Source organism: Dipteris shenzhenensis, chromosome 21 (assembly GCF_047967505.1).
Source record: "Dipteris shenzhenensis isolate YYH24624 ecotype China chromosome 21, Dip_SZ_1.0, whole genome shotgun sequence".
NCBI classification, from domain to species: Eukaryota; Viridiplantae; Streptophyta; class Polypodiopsida; order Gleicheniales; family Dipteridaceae; genus Dipteris; species Dipteris shenzhenensis.
The window spans coordinates 14,452,381-14,473,566 of record NC_141616.1 but is presented as its reverse complement, the minus strand read 5'-3'; the positions used below and the strand labels follow the sequence as shown (position 1 = coordinate 14,473,566).

The following is a 21,186-nucleotide window of genomic DNA, read 5'->3' as shown; positions in this document are numbered from 1 at the left end:
TAGAATGTTCTTACTTGTCGATGATGTTAAGGTGTTGATAAGGACTGAGGTGAGGATGCATGTTATGTTGCTACATGCATTTTGTAGAGACAGGATAGAGGGTAATGGCACTATATGCAAGCATGTGATCGCATATAAGCTATGAATGTAATATTGCATGTACTTGCACAATATGGTTCTTTGTCCTTGCAGCTTGGAATTTATGACTGTCGGTAATTCTGAGTTGCTTGTTTGGCTTGCTCTAAAAGGATGGGAATACTATTTGGCATCATGATTCTTTCATGAATTTGGCTAGTTGTTCATGTTGGCTAGATTCAAGGATAGAGTTTTAATGTTTTTGCTGCAAGCTTCTCTCCCATTTGTAGTTGTTTCGACTAAATACCATCAATGTGTTAAAAATATTTTTCCTTTGTAGGTTTCTATGGCTCCTAAGAAAGTGACGCCTTTAAAACCAATCAACTCTATTGGCCATTCCTAGTTTTGCTAGGATTCTGAATCCCTCAAAAAAATCCAAGTCTACATCGAGTTATTCATGTGCTACAAAATCTGTTATTGATCTAAGTTCAAATGGTTCAAATGCAAGTAATGATGCAGAAGTTATGTGGATTGAGAATGCATGTGGTGCATGGAATGATGCTTGAAGTGTTTCATTCGATTGGGTATACGTTGAGGCTGCTGAAGGTCATATGTTTTGTCAAATATGTAAACAAATGAAGAAGAGTCAAAGTGAATTTGGCACATGTGGTTTAGTAAATATTTAGTTAAGTGCTATTAGACGCCATGCAGCTTCACAACAGCACAATTGGGCATGCTACTCATTGAACTATGGCAAGAAGGCTCTGAAGGAAGGTTAAGATAAACAAAGAGGAAATGTTGATGTGGGTGTTGTGAATTTGTTTCAATGCAGTTACTACATTGCAAAAGAAGACATGGCCTTATTGAAATTTTCATCTCTAATAAATCTTCTAGAACTGTTGGTGTCCAGTCTCTCCCTAGAGAGTTGTATCATAATGAGAAGGCTACTGCTATCTTTGCATCCTACATTAGTGAATCCATCTCAAATACTATGGTAAAGAAAGTGCTAGATTCCCCATTTTTTGGTATTCTTGTGGATGAGTCCACAGATAATTCTGTTACAGAACACATGATTGTTTATGTTAGATACTTGTATGATCATGAGCCACATACATCTTTCTTAGGCCTTTTGGAAACAAGGGATCGAACTGCTAGAGGTTTGCAGGCTATATTGGTTAACATGCTGAACTTGTATGGTTTAGATCAAAGGAAAATGGTAAGCTTTGGTTCAGATGGAGCATTAGTGATGGTTGGAGCAAACAATGGTTTGGTAGCTCTACTGAAAAGAAGCAATCCTTTTCTCATATCTATGCATTGTATGGCTCATAGAACACATTTGTGTGTTTCAGATACTTTCTGAAACAATGCATATGCAAAACATATTGTTATTGAATGGCATTGCTTCTCTATTCAGAAAATCCTTTAAAAGGTCATCTAGATTGCTGAGTTTACAAGAAGAGTTAGATTGTCCACCTTTGAAGATGGAAAAGGTGCATCACATAAGGTGGTTGAGTAGAAAGAAAGTCATTGTGAAAGTATGCGAGATGTTACAACCTCTTCTTGTTTGTTTACGAGAGGAGAATGTAAGGTGGTTTCAAATTTCAAGTTCATATACACATTGCACTTTTTAGCTGATGTTATGGAACACCTTGCTACCTTGTCTCTTATCTTTCAGAAAACATATATGGATGTGGCTCGATATCATTATTAAATTAGTTGGCAACAGCTTCTATATTTCAAGAAGGAAGCTGCGGAGTATTTTGACCGCACGCATGGCCTGTGGGTTTTTAGTCTGCTATCATGAGGGTCAACCTTTGCTTATGTTAGTAGTATGTAGAGCAGTTAATCTAGTGATCAGTTGAATCATTAGTAGTGTTGAGTCATGAGTCTTGAGTCTTTGTAGAGGCAACTAAATGAGTCAAGGTGAGCTTGTTAGCCCATTTCAATTGAAGAAGTCTTTCTTTAATTCAGTGTTGGCTCTCTCTCCTTCTCTTGTTGAGCAATTAGCCTATTTTGATTAGTAGAATCATCACTACTATTGAATCTTGAGTCTTTGTAGAGGTAATAAATTAAGTCAAGGTGAGCCCTCCAATCCATTTCAATTCAAGAAGTCTGTTCAATACAATATTGGCACATCCATCCATCCATCCATCCATCCATCCATCCATCCATCTATCTATCTATCTACCTATCTATCTATCTATCGGTGTGTGTGTGTGTGTGTGTGTGCATGCATGTGTGTGTGTGTGTGCATGCGTGTGTGTGTGTGTACATGCATGCATGCACGCACATGTGTGCATGCACACACCACACACACATTGTTCAAGTTAATGTGCAAAGTACTTAATGAAGTCTTGCATATACTAGTTCTCCAAATTTATCTTTGGTTCCCATCTATGTCCCTAGGACATCTAGGGTCTTGTTAAATGGGGGGAAAGCTCCTCTTCCCTATCAACAAATAAAGTTTGCAAGATGAATTCATACAATGCAACTAATTCCATGGATGATGCACCCAAAGCACTAGGACAATTGCTAGAGTAGTTGTAAGATGAAAAGGACTAAAAGTGAAATCGAAAGTGCCTCTTACCTATGTATATAGCCAAACCCTATAAATATAACTTGTAAAATTAATGCCAAATATTATTGAAAATTTTTAGACATGAAACCACATAAAACATCAAAATAATTGCACCACTATTCTATACGTCCTCCATTGCATGAAGAATAGACATGCGAATGCCAAAATCTACAATCTTGAATTTAGTGCTTGCACTAGTCAGACACATTAGTTACTATCTTAATGTTGTAGAAGGGATAAATTAGCATGATGCATGCACGTCTACACACACTTGCCTACCTTTTCACCATGTAAGGCAAAGTTGAAGGACTCTAACATGCTATTCTCCATGAACAATAGGTGTTTTCATGCATCCCTTAGAGTCCATTATGATTGATTGTCACATTCTTGAAATCTCCCTAACCAGCATGAATATATAAACATATTCTTGTATTATCATCATTGTTAGAGACAAGGGGTAAGCTAGTTTCCATCTTTTTTCTTCCAATGTCTATATAGGAAATCTAGATACAACATTTGGAGTAATATGTGGTACCGTAACAACCATGTTGTCCTTACATGTATGAAATTCAAGCGCATCACCCTTCTGTTCAACAACCTGGTTTCCCAATTCATCCCAGGAATATCTTCAAGAGCATTTTCATCTACACTCTTACATAACCACATAGTTCTTATTCTATGCATTTTGATATTATTAGAACAAGAAAACAAATGTGTAACTAAGACAACCTTGCCCATTTGGAGCCAAATTCTAAATGACATGGCCATGCTCACATCCTTTGCAGTCTTTTCCTTGTACAATTACAGTGCCTTTGAATCCACCATGCTACAACCCATATCTTGATGTATGATGTAATGCTTTGAAGATGGCCATAGCTTGATAAAGGATTCCCTTTTTAAAAAAGGAAGTCTTCTTTGTAGGATGCATTTGCTTACCTAAATCCTCATCATGAATGGCATTGAATGTATTTATGAAAGACTCGACGAGTTCCCACTCCTCAAACTTTGAAGGAAATACATATGCCATGAATAGTTGCTCTTCCAAAATCAACATTAAATCTCTAACTGAACTCTTTACGTAAACTCACAAGTAAAGAAGGTACACAAAGAAAATGACTTACAGTGTGATGGTATCCTAGATTGATGGAGTGATAGAGACAGGAACATGTCCTTTCCCATGCAAATGTATTGCACCTTTGCAAACCATATTTTCTTATAAATCTTCAACTTTAAGATGTGGCCCTTCCACTCATGCAAAACTTCACCTCTCTTGCTCTTGGGAAGCTAACGTGGACCCTTAACAAATCCTTTCATGACTATTATTCAAAGTTTATATGCAAGGAATCCACTTATCCAATGAACTTTTGTTGTCATGCAACACAAATGCGGTCACAATATTGCAAGATCATGTAGTTTTGCTCCTCAAAATTAGTTGGAGCACTAGTGCATTGACTAAATCTCTAATCCTTGAAATTATATTCTTCAGCTATATTGACATGGCTGAAACAATGGCATCATTGGGAATGTAGGAGACAAACAATTTGAGCTCTTTGGTATGCCACCAACAAATGAAGGTGTGTCTAACAAAGAAGATAAGATGATGTTTGAACATATTAAGTCCCTCCAAGGCATCTTCTTTTGCACAAAGTCGTTTCTTATCTTCTTCTTTCCTCCATCATAGGCAATAAGTCCTATGTCCTCAAAAACCTTGTATATATATATAAATAAAATAAATTCACACACACACACACACACACACACACACACACACGTGTTGAGAGACCACACTCAACATCATGTGATTACATGTGCGTAGCACTAACACATATAGAGTGTTATAAAGGAAAGGGTTAGATGCCCCAACCCTAACCCTAAATGGGTTTGTATATATACTACATTTTCAACTAAATCTAGTGTATAGTTAGTCATTTGTGGTGTGCTCTCTAGCTCTGCCCTCTCTCCTCATCTCCACTCTTCTCCTCTCCCCTCTTCATATTTTGTCATGGTATCAGAGCTCCCTTGCCTTCTGCTAAGGCATTGTGATCCATGTGCGTGAGAGAGATTGAGAGGTTCTCTTGAGTGTTCTTTGAGCAAGTTCACTTCCATTGAGAGAAGATTTCCATTCATTGTGTTGAGAGAAAATTTTGTCCATTTTCAATTCATTCCGTTCACTCTTCTTGAGTGTTAGTGAGACTTTCTTCATGAGGGAGAGAGAAATTGCTTGTGAGTTCATTGAGAGAAAGAGACTAAAATCCATTCAGTTTGAGAGATATCTTTTGAGATCTTTCCTTCTCTTGTGAGACTTTTGTGAGTGCAAGATCCATAGAAAATAGAGAATCTTCTACTTCTATTCTTGCCTATCTACACAGGAGCTTCTACGTAGGAGGCTCTACTTTGGCATCAAAGGCCACAAGTAACCTATCTAATCTACAAGCTAAGTGACTAGCAACACAAAGCAAAGGGCCGAATAGCTCCCTACCTATCTACACAGGAGCTTCTATGTAGGAGGCTCTACTTTGGCATCAAAGGCCACAAGTATCCTATCTAATCTACAAGCTAAGTGACTAGCAAAACAAAGCAAAAGGTTGGATAGCTCCCTACCTATCACACAGTAGCATTGACCATCTACCAATGACTCTTCAACTATGGGCTCTATAGTAACTACGAACTTTGCCTTAGCTTCTCAACACACACGAGAGGCAGCCAACAGACTGACCTCCACAAGTGAGGCTTCAAGTGCCTCTCCAAGCCTACCATCTATGTACCTACCTCTCTGACTTGAACTGCCTCTAGCAGTATTCATCGCCATCAACACACCTCTCTAGCCTATGCTCACGCCCAAGCCTCATAGGGAATGTCTATAGGGTGACCTAAGCAGTAACTCACTCGCCTCTTAGCTCATGGCAGTCGATAGAGGCACCTCGATACCAACTAGCTACACCTCCAACGAACGATCTCCAACTGCATCCACAACCAGCTCTCATAATGCCTTAGCTCCAATGAGCACTACATACATCCAACGGCTCACCAACAGAGGCCACTTGGACCTCCCAACCTCCTTCAACGACACGCTTTCGAGTCTATAGGGTTCGTAGTAGGTAGCTCCTAAGGGCAGCTATAGCCTACACACACATGGACAGCACCTCCGTAGCTTATTCTATGCCTCTGCTTGTCAGAAACCCCTCCAAACGGTGCATATGGAACGACGGAATCTTTTCAGAGATTTTGTGGAATCTTAGAATTTCGGCGACTACCTCGACAACACGTAGCCTCTAGCTTATCCTCAAGGTCATCACACCCCCAAGGTTGGTCACAGTAGTGACACATGGCTCTCTACAAACCACACCGTATAGCTAGTCAAGTTAACCCGAGTACCGTAACCCTAGTCAGCAAGTGGATAGGGTCGGTTAATTTAACCCCAGGTCAAGTTAACCACAGGTCAGCGAAGCTTGGTCAAGATTCATACATGTGGCACCATGCCACATCATCAGCTGACATACTGCCAGATCAACACTGCTAAGTGGCAGTCTCCTTGCTAAGCACAGTTACCTCTTATAAGGGACACACAACACCTTGCATGTGCACATAGTGGCCACATCATCATTTTTCACTCCCTTTTTTCCTTTGCCTACTAGATCAAGTCGTATCTCTTGATCTAGGAAGAATTTGAGAAGGAAAATCGTTTGATTTTTCATGCTCTATGCACTCGTCACATCACGTGCACATTTTGACGCAAGTATCACTCACTTTTGAGCCTCGTCGATAAATCCACTTCCTTCACACACATCAACCTCTACATTGACGCATTTGACCCAGCACATAAAAAGAACCAAAGAAAAAGAAATTACTTGCTATTCTTTTCTTCGATCAACGGTTGGTCCAGATCAAGATCAATGTAGACTAGATTGCCATAGTGGAGACTATTTGAATTTCTCCAATTTGCCAATCTAAGCCATGCCCAAAATTCTCGACTAGTTCAATCCCTATGCTCACATGTGGTTTCACAATCATTACATTTTCTAAAACCCTACGATCTTCGGATCAGTGAGCAGTCTTCAATGGTATTGGCACATTGTATCAGTGGGCATTTGCACATTTGCACTTCACATTGCCACCATTGTAATGCCTTTAGTCAGGCTATTTTTTAGCGTTTTTGCACATCATTTTGAGCCTTGGAGCAGATTTCACTTGCTACAGTCAGTGTTTTGCAGTTGATACAGATAGTGATTTCATAGACAGTTTGAGTTCATTTCTTGCACCATCTCTACGACTAGCAACCTCAATCTGGAGGCATTTGCTAAGCTAGACAACTCCAATTATGGCACATGGAAATACCGAATGGAGACCATTCTTGTACTTCAGGACAAATCATGGGAGTATGTTGATGGATCTACACCTAGACCATTGGATGATCCAGCCAGCAGTAGCTCTACTTCACCCCCTATTGTCACAACACTAGCAGCGAGATCTACAATGGGATCTCTAGCTACACAAATAATTTCCACACCTGTAGAAGTAGACCCTGCCATTGCCCGAGCACAGGAAGAATGGGACAAGAAAGGCAAGTATGCATATCATTTGATCAAGCAGAATGTGCAAGATGTCATGCTAGGACAGCTCAACACCATCAAGGCATCAAAAGAAGTAGGGGATATGTTCACAGCTCTGTACAAGTCCAAGAACACTTCCAGGATTCTCACACTAAGAAACCAAATCATTTAGAGTTTCCACAACAGTAGTGAAACTGGTCATGCTTACGTACTCAGGATTAAAGATTACAACAATCAACTCGCAGCAGTAGGAGATAGCAAAAATGGTTCAAGTCATCCTGAATGGGCTAGGAGAGGGATACAAGAATCTAGTCCATAGTATTGCCATCCAATAGCAAATTTTGACACGGGAAGGGCTTCAGTCAATTTTGGTGAAGAACTCAGGACTCACGCCATTCATGCACACAAAGGTCATTCCAATGATCAAGCATTCACAGCTTCAGATAGAAGCAAAGGCAAAGGCAGAGGTAGAGGCGGAGGTAGATCATTCCAGCAAAGTGGTCATCATCAGGCAAGGTCAAAATCAGCATCAGTAACATGATAGTCAGCAAAGAGGAAATCATTCCAACCGAGGAAGATTCCAAGGACGAGGAAATGCATCCACCAACGTGTCAAACATCCAGTGCAACTACTCATAAGTTTGGACACTATGAAAGAGATTGCCACAAGAAGCAGTATGACCAAGGCGGTCAATCCAGTAGCAATCGAGGGAATTTCTACGGAAAAGAAAATCATCATGGTGGACATTCTAGTCACAGTCATTATGCAAATGAACATGGGAATATGTTCCTTTCAATCAAGGAAATGTAGAAGACCAATATAGTGTATCTTGACACAAATTGCAATTCAAAAGAGGATTTCAGCTATCAAGTCGACCAAGCAGATCAAGATCCTTGGTGCATCGACAGTGGTGCATCATCTCATATGACAAAGCATCAGGAGTGGTTCACAGAGATGAAACCATTAGAAGGTCAGAATGTCATCTACATGGCAGATAATACACCAAATCTAGTTCAAGGGACAGGCATTAGCCCTATGAACAATTTCACATGTAAGAAAGGATTGGTGAAAGATGTACTGTATGTTTTGAATCTCAGCAAGAACCTCTTGTCAGTAGATCAAATGATGGAACACAACTACCGAGTCATATTCAATGGAGATGAATGCACTATTAGAGACAAATCCAGGGGATTTCAGCTAGTAGGAAGAGGAGTCAAGGAAGGACGCTTGTTCAGAATGCTCGCCATAGTCCCAGGTTTGCATGCCATGTCCGCTCAACTGCAATAGATGCCACTATCCGCAAAATGGTACAAGAGATATGGACATGTCAATTTCAAGAGCTTGATAGATCTCAAGAATCAGAATATGGCACTTGGGATTCCTAAACTACAGTTTCTTGGAAAAGTTTGTGAAGCATGCTGCTTTGGCAAACAAAAGTGAACCAATTTCAGCAGAAGCATCTCTCGAGCAAGAGGTATTCTTGATTTGATTCACACAGATGTATGGGGTTATGCCTAGACCCACATCATCAATGGTTCACTTTACTACTTGACTTTCATCGATGACTACAACAGATATGGTTGGGTCTACTTTCTAAAAAGAAATTTGAAGTGTTTTCTAGATTTCAAGAATTCAACGCCATGGTAGTGCATTCGAAGACAATTCACTTGTGCAGATACTTCTCAATAGAATGCAAAAGCTAAAAGGAAGAATGGTACTAGAGCAATGCTTAGTGAGAAGCATCTTTCAAATCAGTATTGGGTAGAAGCAATAGCCACTGCAAACTACTTGCTTACCGAACCGATTCAGGGTATGACACCTTATGAAGAATTCACTAGACACAAGCCATGCATTGGGCATCTCCACATATTTGGTTGCATAGCATATGCCCACATACATGACGACCATCGCATGAAATAGGATGCAAAGTCACACAAATGCATCATGGTTGGCTACAGTGAAGACATCAAAGCATACAAGTTGTATGATCCCATCAACTGCAAGGTCATTATCTCCAGAGATGTAATCTTTGATGAGGAATCAGAATGGAAAATGCCAAATATAGAGGAGATAGATGCATCGATTACTTAGTCATCTACAAAAAAGGTTGATAAAGAAGAGCAAGAATTGCCAGAAACACCCTGAGAAAAACTACAGCAACTTAGATGGTCTACTAGAGAAAGTAGACCTCCAACCAGATTGACATATGCTTAGAAAGGCAAAGCAATTCAGGTTGAAACCACCAACTATGTTCTTATGACTACCATCATGGCTATAGAAGAGCCAATGTACTTTGAAGATGTAGTTGACAAGCCGAAATCGCAAACTACTATGAATGAAGAAATGGATGCTTTTTACAAGAATAATACTTGGGAATTATGTGACCTTCCACCAGGAAAGAAGGCCATAGCAAACAAACGAGTATACAAAGTGAAATACAATCCAGATGGAAGCATTGAAAGATACAAAGCCAGAGTAGTTGCAAAAGGATTTGATTAGCAATATGGTCAAGATTATGATGAGACTTATGCTCTAGTAGCAAAGATGATTCCATACGGTTCTTGATATCACTAGCAACATTGAGCAAATGGAATGTGTACTAGCTCAATGTCAAGAATACATTTCTCAATGGTGACCTAGACGAGAAAGTCTACATGCAACAACCAACAGGTTATGTTGAACCAAGAAAGGAGAATCAGGTTTGCCATCTCAAGAAAAGCCTCTACGGCTTAAAGGAAGCACCTAGAAGTTGGTACAGCAGAATCAACAAGTATTTTGCTAATCTAGGATACATGAAATCCAATGCAGATCATACTCTCTACTACAAAGTTCAAGGGGAAGACATTACTATTGCACTTTTTAATGTAGATGATATGATTGTGACCGAAAGCAAGGATAGCTTCATCAAAAAGGTAAAACAAGACTTATCTGCAAAGTTTGACATGAAAGATCTTGGACATATGCACTATTGTCTTGGTATTGAGTTTTGGAGAGATTCAGACAACACCTTTATGAGTCAGCTGATATATGTTGACAGTCTCCTAAAGAAGTTTCATATGAAAGATTGCAAGATTGCAACCACTCCCATGGAATAGACTTTGAAACTTACAAAAGATTTAGAAAAGTCTACAGTCAATGACAAGTACTATAGGCAGCTCATTGGATCTCTTATATATTTGACTATCACACGGCCATATATTTGTTATGCAGTAAGTTCACTAGCACAGTTTATGGCAATCCAAAATAGTCTCATTGGAATGTAGCCAAAAGAGTCTTGAGATACATTAGAGGTACAAGACAATTTGGGATAGAATACAGAGGAAGTCATCTAAGGTTGCATGGATACTGTGATGACAGTGACTATGCCAGAGATCATGATACTAGGAGATCAACACACAGATATGCATTTTCCTTGGTCAAGGTGCTATATCATGGTTGTCAAACAAAGAGCCAAATGTTTCTTTGTCTTCAACTGAAGCAGAATATAGGGCACTCATTGCAAATGCATGTGAGGCTATATGGCTCAGAAGACTATTGTAAAAATAGACTACTTTGATGAATAAAAGATAACAACAATATACTATGATAACCAATTTCGCTCAAGCATTGGCCAAGAATCTAGTATATCACTCCAGGACAAAGCACATTGATGTCAGAGAGCACTTCATCAAAGAAAGAGTGCTACCTAGTGACATCACACTGCATCATTGTGATAGCAAAGAGAATGTTGTAGACATCTTTACCAAACCACTCGGTCAAGAGCTTTTCGAGAAACACCGACAAGTCTTGGTTTGACATAGAGGAAGGGCATTCCCATTAAAGGGTGGTGATGGAATGTAATGCTAAATCCTTCTTCGATTCCCTAGAATCATCATCATGAGAGAAGGCCTACTTCATGATGTTGATCTTGAGGAAAGGTGTTGAGAGACCACTCTCAAAATCATGTGATTAGCACTAACACATATAGAGTGTTATAAAGAAAAGGGTTAGATGACCTAACCCTAATAAATGGGTTTGTATATATTTAGCATTTTCAACTAAATCTAGTGTATAGTTAGTCATTTGTGGTGTGCTCTCTAGCTGTGCCCTCTCTCCTCATCTCCACTCTTCTCCTCTCCCCCCTTCATATTTTTTCAACACACACACACACACACACACACTTTTTTTTGGGTGAATATATTGTTTCTTTTATATTACAAAGATCATCCCAAAGCAAGATATGCTCAAAATATATCAAGCAAAGATGTCAATATATGACAAATATACATCCTGATCTAAAGACCATGTTTGCAAACAATCATAAAACGATTGTTGCAAAGAGTGCCTGAAGAAAGAGTAAGGTGAGAAATTTGGGCCACCAAAAACTCTGTGATTTCTATCCTTAAACAAAGTCTAAAGTGCCCAATATCAAACCCAAATAAAGAAAAAAACAAACTGATGCCGAGGGGGATGTATCCCAAATAGGTAGAAGTACTTGCCAAAAGTAAAGCCTGGAAATTTGGCACATAAAGTTTGACCCAATAATGCCAAGCAATCACATGTATGAGAACAATGCCAAAAGAGATTAGATATTGTTTCCATGGGAGCCAAACATCGGTGACAAAGTGGTGGAGCAACATAGTGTTGTGCCAAAAATTGTCCAACTAGAAAGACTCCCAATAAAACACACCACAGAAACACCTGTTCCCAAACAGAAAATTTTGCTTTCCAAACCCCACTTGATCTTCTTTGCCATACTATTCGTATGCCAAATTTTATTTGCCCTCTATGTAGCCCAAGGCAAAGGAAAAGGAACTTTATAGAGCACTGAAACTGAAATATTGGAGAGCCGCAAAGGACGACATGTCGATCCTGGCAAATGAAGAGTCCAATCATGCAGTCGATCCTCCAATTCCAAAGCAGATATAGGAGTAAAATTCTGAATCAAGGAGATAATCTTATGCCAAACCGGATGATAATGCAATCCAAGATTGTATTTTGCAGCAGCCTAAGGGAAAGAAAGAGGGGTCCCATCATCATGAACAATATCTAAAACCAAAAGGATCCCCTTTAGACTCAAAAAATAAGATCGTCGAGGCTCTTGTAAGGCCAACGGAGGGGAAAAGACCCAAAACCAGTGTACACTTTCAGCACTTAAGGAGTTACCTTATAAAGTATCCTGACCATCCCATTCAAGCATCAAAAAGAAAGTCCTAGGGAGTGGGCTGCCAGAAACCAAAAGCAGAAGTAGTAATCTAAGAAAGCAAGTGATGTATCATGGTAGCCCATGGCTATGATCCTTGTAGAAATTGCAGCATCATGATGCCCTTGTGAGCCAGAATATGCACATGAAGGTTTAGAATATTGAGGCCTCCATGCATCTTAGGTGAACATAGATGCTGCATAGAAAGCAAATGCAAACTCTTCTTGCCATGTTTGGAGTGCCAAAAAGTCTCCATAACCATGGACATGAAAACTATCAAATCCCCTTTGGTGAACATAATCAAAGGCAGATAAAACTGTATATATGCCATCAAAATAGATTGCACAATACGAAGCTTGACATGCAAGGACCAAGTAGCAAGCTTTCAGTATTCCAACTTCTTTTAAAAATTTTCAAGAACCCAATGAACTTGCTGAGGACGCATGATCATCCAACCAAGAGGGTAACCAAGATGACAAATCAAATGAGTAGGTTGGATAATATCACCCATCCATAAAAGTGAGTGCCAATCTTTAGAGTGCAAAGGCAAGAGCTTGGACTTTTGAAAATTCACATGAAGACCAACAACTAAACCATAAAGAGAGAGAGCATGCATCATCAAAGAAGAGAGATCCTACTACGTATTCCGAGGAGTAAAAAAGGAATCATTAGCATATGCCTGAGCAATCATAATACCACTCCCTGGAATTTTTAATCCATGAAGCATGTCCATAGCAAAATGATGTAAAACCATATGTGAGCGTATGGACTGACTCCGAGTAGGTACTAGTCGGGAATTTCGAACATGGCTTAGATTGGCAACTTGGGAAAATTTAAAGCATCCCCTCTATGGCGATCTAGTCTACTCTGATCTAGATCTAAACCAATCGTCGATCGATGAAAGAACAACAAATAATTCCTTTTCTTTTATTCTTTTTAAATGCTAGGTTAGATGCATTAATGTAGAGGCAAATGTGCGTGAAGGAAGTGGTTTTGTCGACGAGGTTCAAATGTGAGTGTAACTTGCACCAGAATGTGCGCATGATGTGACGAGCGCATAGAGCACAAAAAAACGAGCGACTTTCCTTTTTGGAGAACCCTCAAATTCTTCCTGCATCAAGAGATATGACTTGATCTAGGTGGAGGGGCAAAAGGAGTGCAAATGGTGCTCAATGATGATGTGTCACTGTGAGTCACATGCAGTGATGATGTGGCACTGTGCCTAACAAGAGGTATGCTTGTGAAGCAGTGATGAGGTGGCAGGATTAGTCACATGAAGTGCCTGTGAAGCATTGTGTGTGCCTGCAGAGGTCACTGCTGATTGGACTGCTGAGGTGGCACTGGCTGAGGTGGCACTAGTTGAGGTGGCACTGTTGAGGTGGTAGTGGTGACATGGCAATGATAATGTGGCAATGGTGATGTGGACTACTTACGTGGCTGATGATGTGGCATTGTGGATAAGGGTGCCATGTGGCAAAGGATAAGATAGCTACACGTGGCACATCCGAGTGCCTGATGCTATGGCAAGCGAGGTTGACATGGCAAGTGGATAAGTGCCACATGTTGCTCAATGGAGAGCCAAAATCTTTCGAAGATTTTGACAGAATCTAAGAAGATTCTATCCGCCTGCGGACTTCCATCGATGAGGTTCCGTCGTGTTCGGTGTTGTGACTTGGAGATGTTAGCCGATAGGCATTGCGGATCAAAGCCTTGCTATGGGCTGTCGTAGGAGCCGTCGGAGGCTTCAGTCCATGAGCGAGTTGGAGGCTTTGTGAGGCGGTTGAAGCGAGGTTAGGGCTCATTGATGGAGTCTTTTGAGAAGCCAAGAGCTAGGAGCATGGAGCTACGTTGCATACGAGCCACTAACGGAACGGCTGCAGAAGGAGCAAGCGCTTCGTTGGAGAGGGCATTGGAGAGGTTGCGTCACTGGTGGCACGTTGAGGGAGCCCGTTGTCTTGATGATGGAGACTTTGTAGTTGGAGCTATGGCGGTCGATCGTGAGCCTTGAGCTCGTTGGAGAAGTTGCAGGTAGCGTAGGAGCCAGTGAAGAGTTGTGTGCTTGGAGAGGCGTGGCGCTACGAGCTTGCTGTAGTCCGCTGTGGAGCTACGTTGCCATGAGTTGAGGCCATGAGCACTAGGTCTCCTTTGGTCGTTCAAGCTCGCCCTAGGTCCAAGCTCTTTAGAGACTTGGCTTGCAGGTCGGTTGAGCTAAAATTGCGTAGAACACCTATTTCATTAATTTTGGACTGGTGCACTGTCCAAATTCGTTTTGTGAGATAATTTTGGATAAAGCATTTAAATAAAAGAGGCTCTTATAAAACAAAACTTTGAGTCAAAAAGTAAGATTTTAAAAAATCAAATTAGAAAAAATGATGTGACATGTTATTAAAACTAGAGTACATTAAAAAAAGAGGACTTCATGTTGTTAAAAGAGACAAAAAGTAAGATTTTAAAAAATCAAATTAAAAAAAATGGCGTGACATGTTATTAAAACTAGAGTACATTTAAAAAAAAGCATGACACATTTGTACAAGAAGTAGATCATATAACTCAAAGCCATATGGTGTTAAAAAACACCTTCCATTAGCTCAGCCTAGAAGATCTCATCTTTGTCTCTCTTGTCTATTACAACTTTACATTAGAGAACTAAAAAGTCTTTGTGGAACTGTAGTTTCATGTCTTGTCTATTATAGTTACTTTAGAAAACACATAAGTCTCTATGGAATTAAATTTCCATCACTTGACTATTAAGTCATTAGAGAGAGCATATATCCTCGAAAGTGCCTACTATGGCATTGGCTTCATGAAAACAAGCAGACTTTAAACTTGCAAGCCATGCGTAACCAGGGCTGGCATCGCAAATCTCCTCACAGACTCTCCTCACAACTTGTTTAGAATCTTCTGCTGACTTGTAAGCATTCAACAACTCTTCTTTTCTCTCTTGGCTTTCCTCATCTTCACCATTTTTTTCAATACAGCTTCTAGCCACCGCCATATCCTGTACGAAAATTTAACTCGTTAGCATAAGAAGTACGTGATTAAAAGAAGCGAAAAAGAAAGCTAGGGATATTCACCTCTTCTGCTAAGTTCAAATCAAGTAGCCATGTGCGTAACATATCCTCCTCGAATGATTTTCCCTTCATTGGTCCATACAAAAGAGATCTAAGACAGAATTTGAGTTCAGTAAATGAAGTCGGGTAGTAACTAGTCATTGTCTTAGAGGGAAAGTGGGAGAAGGAGAGTGAGGGAGCGATAGCGAGGGATGCACAATGAGCTGCCCCTCCTTCAAGAGTGATAGAAAGTGAGGGAAGACGTAAAGTGAAAGACGAATACAAGTTAATCAGAAGGACTAGGATGTAAGAAATAAGAGAGTGTTTGTGGAAGGACTACGATGGAAGAATACAAGTGGACTAAGGCACGATGTGTTCGCTATGATAAGGATAAGGGTTGGAATAAAGTGAGAGAAGCATTGGAAATGCTCTACTTTAAGTGAGTGGAGACTGTCCAACTGAATAAAATTTTGTAGAGCATTGGGAATGCTGTACTTTAAGTGAGTGGAGCATTGGGAATTGATACTTTGGAGTGAAATATATTACAAATATTACATCATCCATATTCATATCAAAATTCTCATCACAGAAGGTTATATTTCCAAATAATCACATCATCACACATTCATATCATAAAATTATGTGCATGAAATAAATATATAAATATCATGACTAAATGCCACTTAAGTAATAAGTCACAAATTGGTGTATAATCAACAAAAACTGCATCATGATTCATACATTGCAACAAATAAATGTCAACCATAATATTCATGGAATAAACAACATCATGAGAATATGCTCCTCGTGCATATATACAAACACATCATACATGCATCACAACTCTTTTGATGCTTCTAGTGGAGACTGTGGCAACTCTTCTGATGCTTCCAATGGAGGCTGTGGTGCTCTAGATGTACACTCAATCTCTACTTTTTCTGTAGTATGTAGTGCTTTCAGAGTAGACTCAGTATCCTCTTCCTTAAATGCAAGCGGAGGCTGTGGCAACTCTTCTGATGCTTCCAGTGGAGGCTGTGGTGCTGTAGGTGTACACTGAGTCTCTACTTCTTTTGTAGTGTGCAGTGCTTTCACAGTAGACTTAGTCTCCTCTTCCTTAAATGCAAGCTCTGATATTGCTTCAGTTGCACGTTGTATTCTAATGGTAGCAATTAGGTCTCAAATGATTTCAGCCCTAAACAATTATATATCCTTTTCTGAATATTTGAGCTCCAAAGAGTCTTCCGATGAGACTCATGGCTTAAGTGAGAAAATTTCTTTGAAAATCAACATGCAGTTATAGGCAACTCTCCACCCACAACTATGCCCATCCTCCTGCTCTACTACTAAATGCTTTTGGAAGTCTAGTGAGTCTTTGTACTATCCTGTTTCTCTGATAGCAAATACCAACTTCTCAATCGACCTGCTCATCATGACATATTAAAAAAACTTAGTGTGTCTATTACATAAGGTACATAATATAGAAGTAACAACAGATTAATAGAATACTTACATTTGCACTGAGCCATGAAAGCCTGCAATCGAGTTGACAAACCAACAATAGTTGTCTTCAAGGTCCCAAACCACCAGACTCCAATGTTCCCTACACGAATAATTAAGAACCATTATTATTTAACACAATGTTGCCAGTATAAGATGAAAATAAAGCTTGCCATGATACTTACATCTCGTGATATGCCATAAATAGGACTCACATGCCATGTAAATGTAAAGGCTGTAACCATTTACAAACATCGGCTATCGTCTTTCTGCTATCGCTAAGTATAGGAGAAAGGAGGGAATCCAACATATACACACGGTTTTGTATGGCTCTACAAAATCGTGAGATAACTATACTGCACCAACAAATAAATGAATATTAACTTATTAGATTTAATCAAAATATTGAATTATCAAGCAGAGAAAAAGTTTGTATCAAACCTTAGAATGGCCATCATAACGTTGTTATTGACCTCATTTGAAGCTCTAGAGAGGATTGAAATCTCCTCTCCCCCAAATTCAAGATACTGAGGTCTATGTTGAATCATAACCCTAGCATTAAAAGAGCTTCCAAATTCTTCCAATGAAGCCATGTTTATAGAGTTGAGGTCTTCTATCCCCTTTGACTATTTGACGGCATTCATTTCGCACTCCTCTGAGCCATTATCTATTTGCCTTGTGGGAGGGTCCATAATGTCGCCCTTAATGATTGCTCGAATGGTACATGTTATAAATGCATAGAGATGCAAATCTGTATATGTTAACAGTGTGGTGTCATTTTGTATCTCAAAAATTTGACCAAGTACCAAAAAGCAATTGTAGCCCACCCTCCATCCACAATTATAGATGTGACTATCCTCTTGATGTGATACCTGACATGTTATATACTCTATTTGTTGTGCCAAGTCACATTGCCACATTACTATGTCGATAGTACCTACTAACTTTTGAGCTGCTCTGCACATCAAAACATATAACAACAGTGAATATGTGCATTGCATATCAATCTACATGTCAAGAAGTGACAACAACTATAGTCTATACTTACTCTAACACATTGCCATGGACGGATGTCATTGAGTTGGCAAAGAAGCACTTCTTAGCAAAGATGTCCATGACTACCAAACTCCAATGTGAGCTGCATTATCAATAAAGAATAATTATTATGTTTGAGACAATTCTAGTAATGCAATAGGAAAAACAAGTAGGTTTTGATGCTTACTTCTCATAATATGCTGTAAAGATAACTCGTGCCTCATTCATAGGAATGTGCTTCAACCACTTGCAAACATCCTCTATGGTTTCTTCTTTGTTGCTAAGCACTTCTGAAATAAGAGGATCGAGCATATATGAAACGCTTTGTATATTTTGAGGAAAATTTGCTATAACATTACTATATTAAAAAAAAAAGTATTAGCTTCTTGGGTTTAATCAAAATAAGCAAAGTATAAAGCCAAGGAAAAGGCTGCATCAAACCTGAGGATGGTTGTAATGACTTTGACATTAACCTCTTTCTTAGGATTCAAGAGGATTAAAATCTCTTCTTCACCAAATTCAAAAAAATGAGGTTGTTGTCGAATTAATAACATAGCAGTGAATGAACTTCCAATCTACTGCAATAGAGTCAGATTTTCATGACTCATCTTATTGAGAGAGTAGTCTACATCGTATTCTTCTTCACTTGCTATGTCTTCTACATCCTCGTTCTGCTATAAAAATATAAAAAAGTTATGTGATGTACACATCTCAAATAAAGGCCTAAATAAGCAGATAAGGTTTCATACATGCTTTCATTAGAGTGAGTCTCTCCTCCTCTTGGAGTAAAAATTTAAAAAGTAAGGTTTCATACATGCTTTCATTAGAGTGAGTCTCTCCTCCTCTTGGAGGAAAATTTTAAAAAGTTATGAGATTTACACATCCCAAATAAAAATAAAGGTTTAAATAATCATAGAAGTATAAAGATAGCATGCTTTCATTAGACTTAGTCTCTTCTCCTCTTGGAGGAAAATATAAAAAAGTTATGAGATTTACACATCCCAATTAAAGGCTTGAACAAGCATACAAGTATAAAGATAAGGTTTTATACATGCTGCAATGTAGTCATATTTTCAAGTTGTTTCCCAATGGTAGCAATTAGATGTTGAATACTCTCAGCCCGAAATGCTAGTAGATCGGCTTCTGTATATGATTCCATTTTGACTGGTAACTCCAAATCAAAAATCTCTCTAAGAAACAACATAGGGCAACTCTCCACCCACAGCTATGCCCATCTTTTTGCTCCACTGGTAGACGTCGTTCGAATTGTACTTGGTCTTGTTGCTCTGTGGTTGTTCTGACAGCAGATACTAGCTGATATGTAACACTGTCCATCATGACATATTAAATATATTAATATGTCATGATCATAAGATACAAAATAAGAAAGTAATAAAAATATTAAGAGAATAATTACCTTGGGGAGTTGGCATGATAGCCTTCCATTGAATTCACAAACCACAAACCGTTGACTTCAAGGTCCCAAGCGATCAGACTCCAATGTGAGCTACACGACCAGAATAAAAATGATTATTGTTTTACACAAACTTGCCAAAGAAATAGTAAAAATAAGGTTGGAGTTGATACTTACTCCTCATGATAAGGCATAAAGGTGACTCGCACCCCATCTAAATTCAAAGGGCTTAACCAGGTACAAACATCTTCTATAGTCTTTTGAGGAGAGCTAAGAATAGAAGAAAGGAGAGCATCGAGCATGTAGACATGATTCTGCACTGCACTAGGAAGCTGAGAAATAACTACACTGCACTAAGAAATAAACAAACGTTAGCTCATAGAATTGATTTGCATTTTGCACTAGGAAACTGATACATAACTACACTGTAAACAAATAAACAAATGTTAGCTCATTGAAGTAGCAACAAATAAACAAACGTTACTTGAGAATGGCCAGGATAACATTGTCATTAACCTCTTTCAAAGGATTGGAGAGAATTGAAACCTCCTCTCTACCAAAGCTCAAATACTGAGGTTCTCGTTTCAAAATGATCCTAACTTCAAATGAGCTCTCCATTTTATCCAATGCAGCTAAATTTGCAGAATGGGACTCTGTCATAGCTTGTATTCTATGTTTGCGGTCATTCTGCTTTTCCATGGTGTCTTTAAAGCTCTTGTGCTCATGGGATTCTTCAATCAAATTTAGAGGTGGTTTCATTGCTAAAGTAGAAGGGAGTGCCTCCATATTGACTTCATCCATTTCTTCTCCCTCTATTGCCTGTAAACAAATATGAGAGATTAGATTCATTATCTTTAAATTTAAATCTTATTTAAAAAATTGTATTTAGTTGAGAAATAGAGAGTTCATACTGCTAAGTATTGTTGTAGTGGCCTTTTTACATAACCCTGCGAGCCATAATTATCAAAGAAGGCATCATCATCTTTCTCTTCATCCACCAACCTCTCTCTGAACGGGTCATGTAAGTCCATCTTTTCATCATCATCAATTGGACATTATGATCTTCAAGGTAATCATCCATGTCATCAATGTCCTTGTGCTCTATCTCTTTTTCATAGCCTATGGTTAGATCTGCTTGAAGCTGAAAATAAGCCATGAAATGCTTGTTTTCAATAATATTTGTGGAGTTTCCTTTTCTGAGGAGATCCTCAAATAAATATCCCATCCTGCACTAGGTGACCTCCCAACCTGCCGGTAGCAAATTCTCCATCATGGTAAGCAAGAGACTCCCACTTTTTGCAGGACTTCCATAGTTGTTTTTTTGATAATGTATGGACCTGGGAATATCTTGCTCTTCTAGCATCAATTTTAAATTATTTGAATTCCCTCTTATTTTCTTTTGTAAGGAGTGATTAGAGTTGGGACTCCGCATACACAAGAAGAATGATTCAAGAGATTGAATCGCTATGCCACATGTGGGGTTAAAGGTCACTGTGCCTTAACCCCAGTTATGTACAATACTCAAACACATATATAAATGAATGAAAAAGAAGATTAGGGTGGTTTTGCACCCACCAAAACTTGTGTGGCTCTTTGTCTCTCTCTCTCTCTCTCTCTCTCTCTCTCTCTCCTTCTTCCGTTCTTGCTTCCGTTGAGAGCACTCTCAACTGGTATCAGAGCCCGAGTGATCTAGCTAAGCATGCGTGAATGCTAAAAGCTCAGCAGCTCTGTGGGAGGAAGGAGAAGCTCTGTGGGAAGCTTTGTGGGTGACTTTACTTACATCCGAGTGTGCAGAGACCTTGGAG

At 39.2% G+C, this 21,186-nt stretch overlaps 1 pseudogene; it reads left to right on the top strand.

Annotated features, from left to right (window-relative positions):
* The first annotated feature begins 710 nt into the window (after positions 1-710).
* On the top strand, positions 711-1,706 carry LOC147888527 (uncharacterized; annotated as a pseudogene).
* The last annotated feature ends 19,480 nt before the right edge of the window (positions 1,707-21,186 follow it).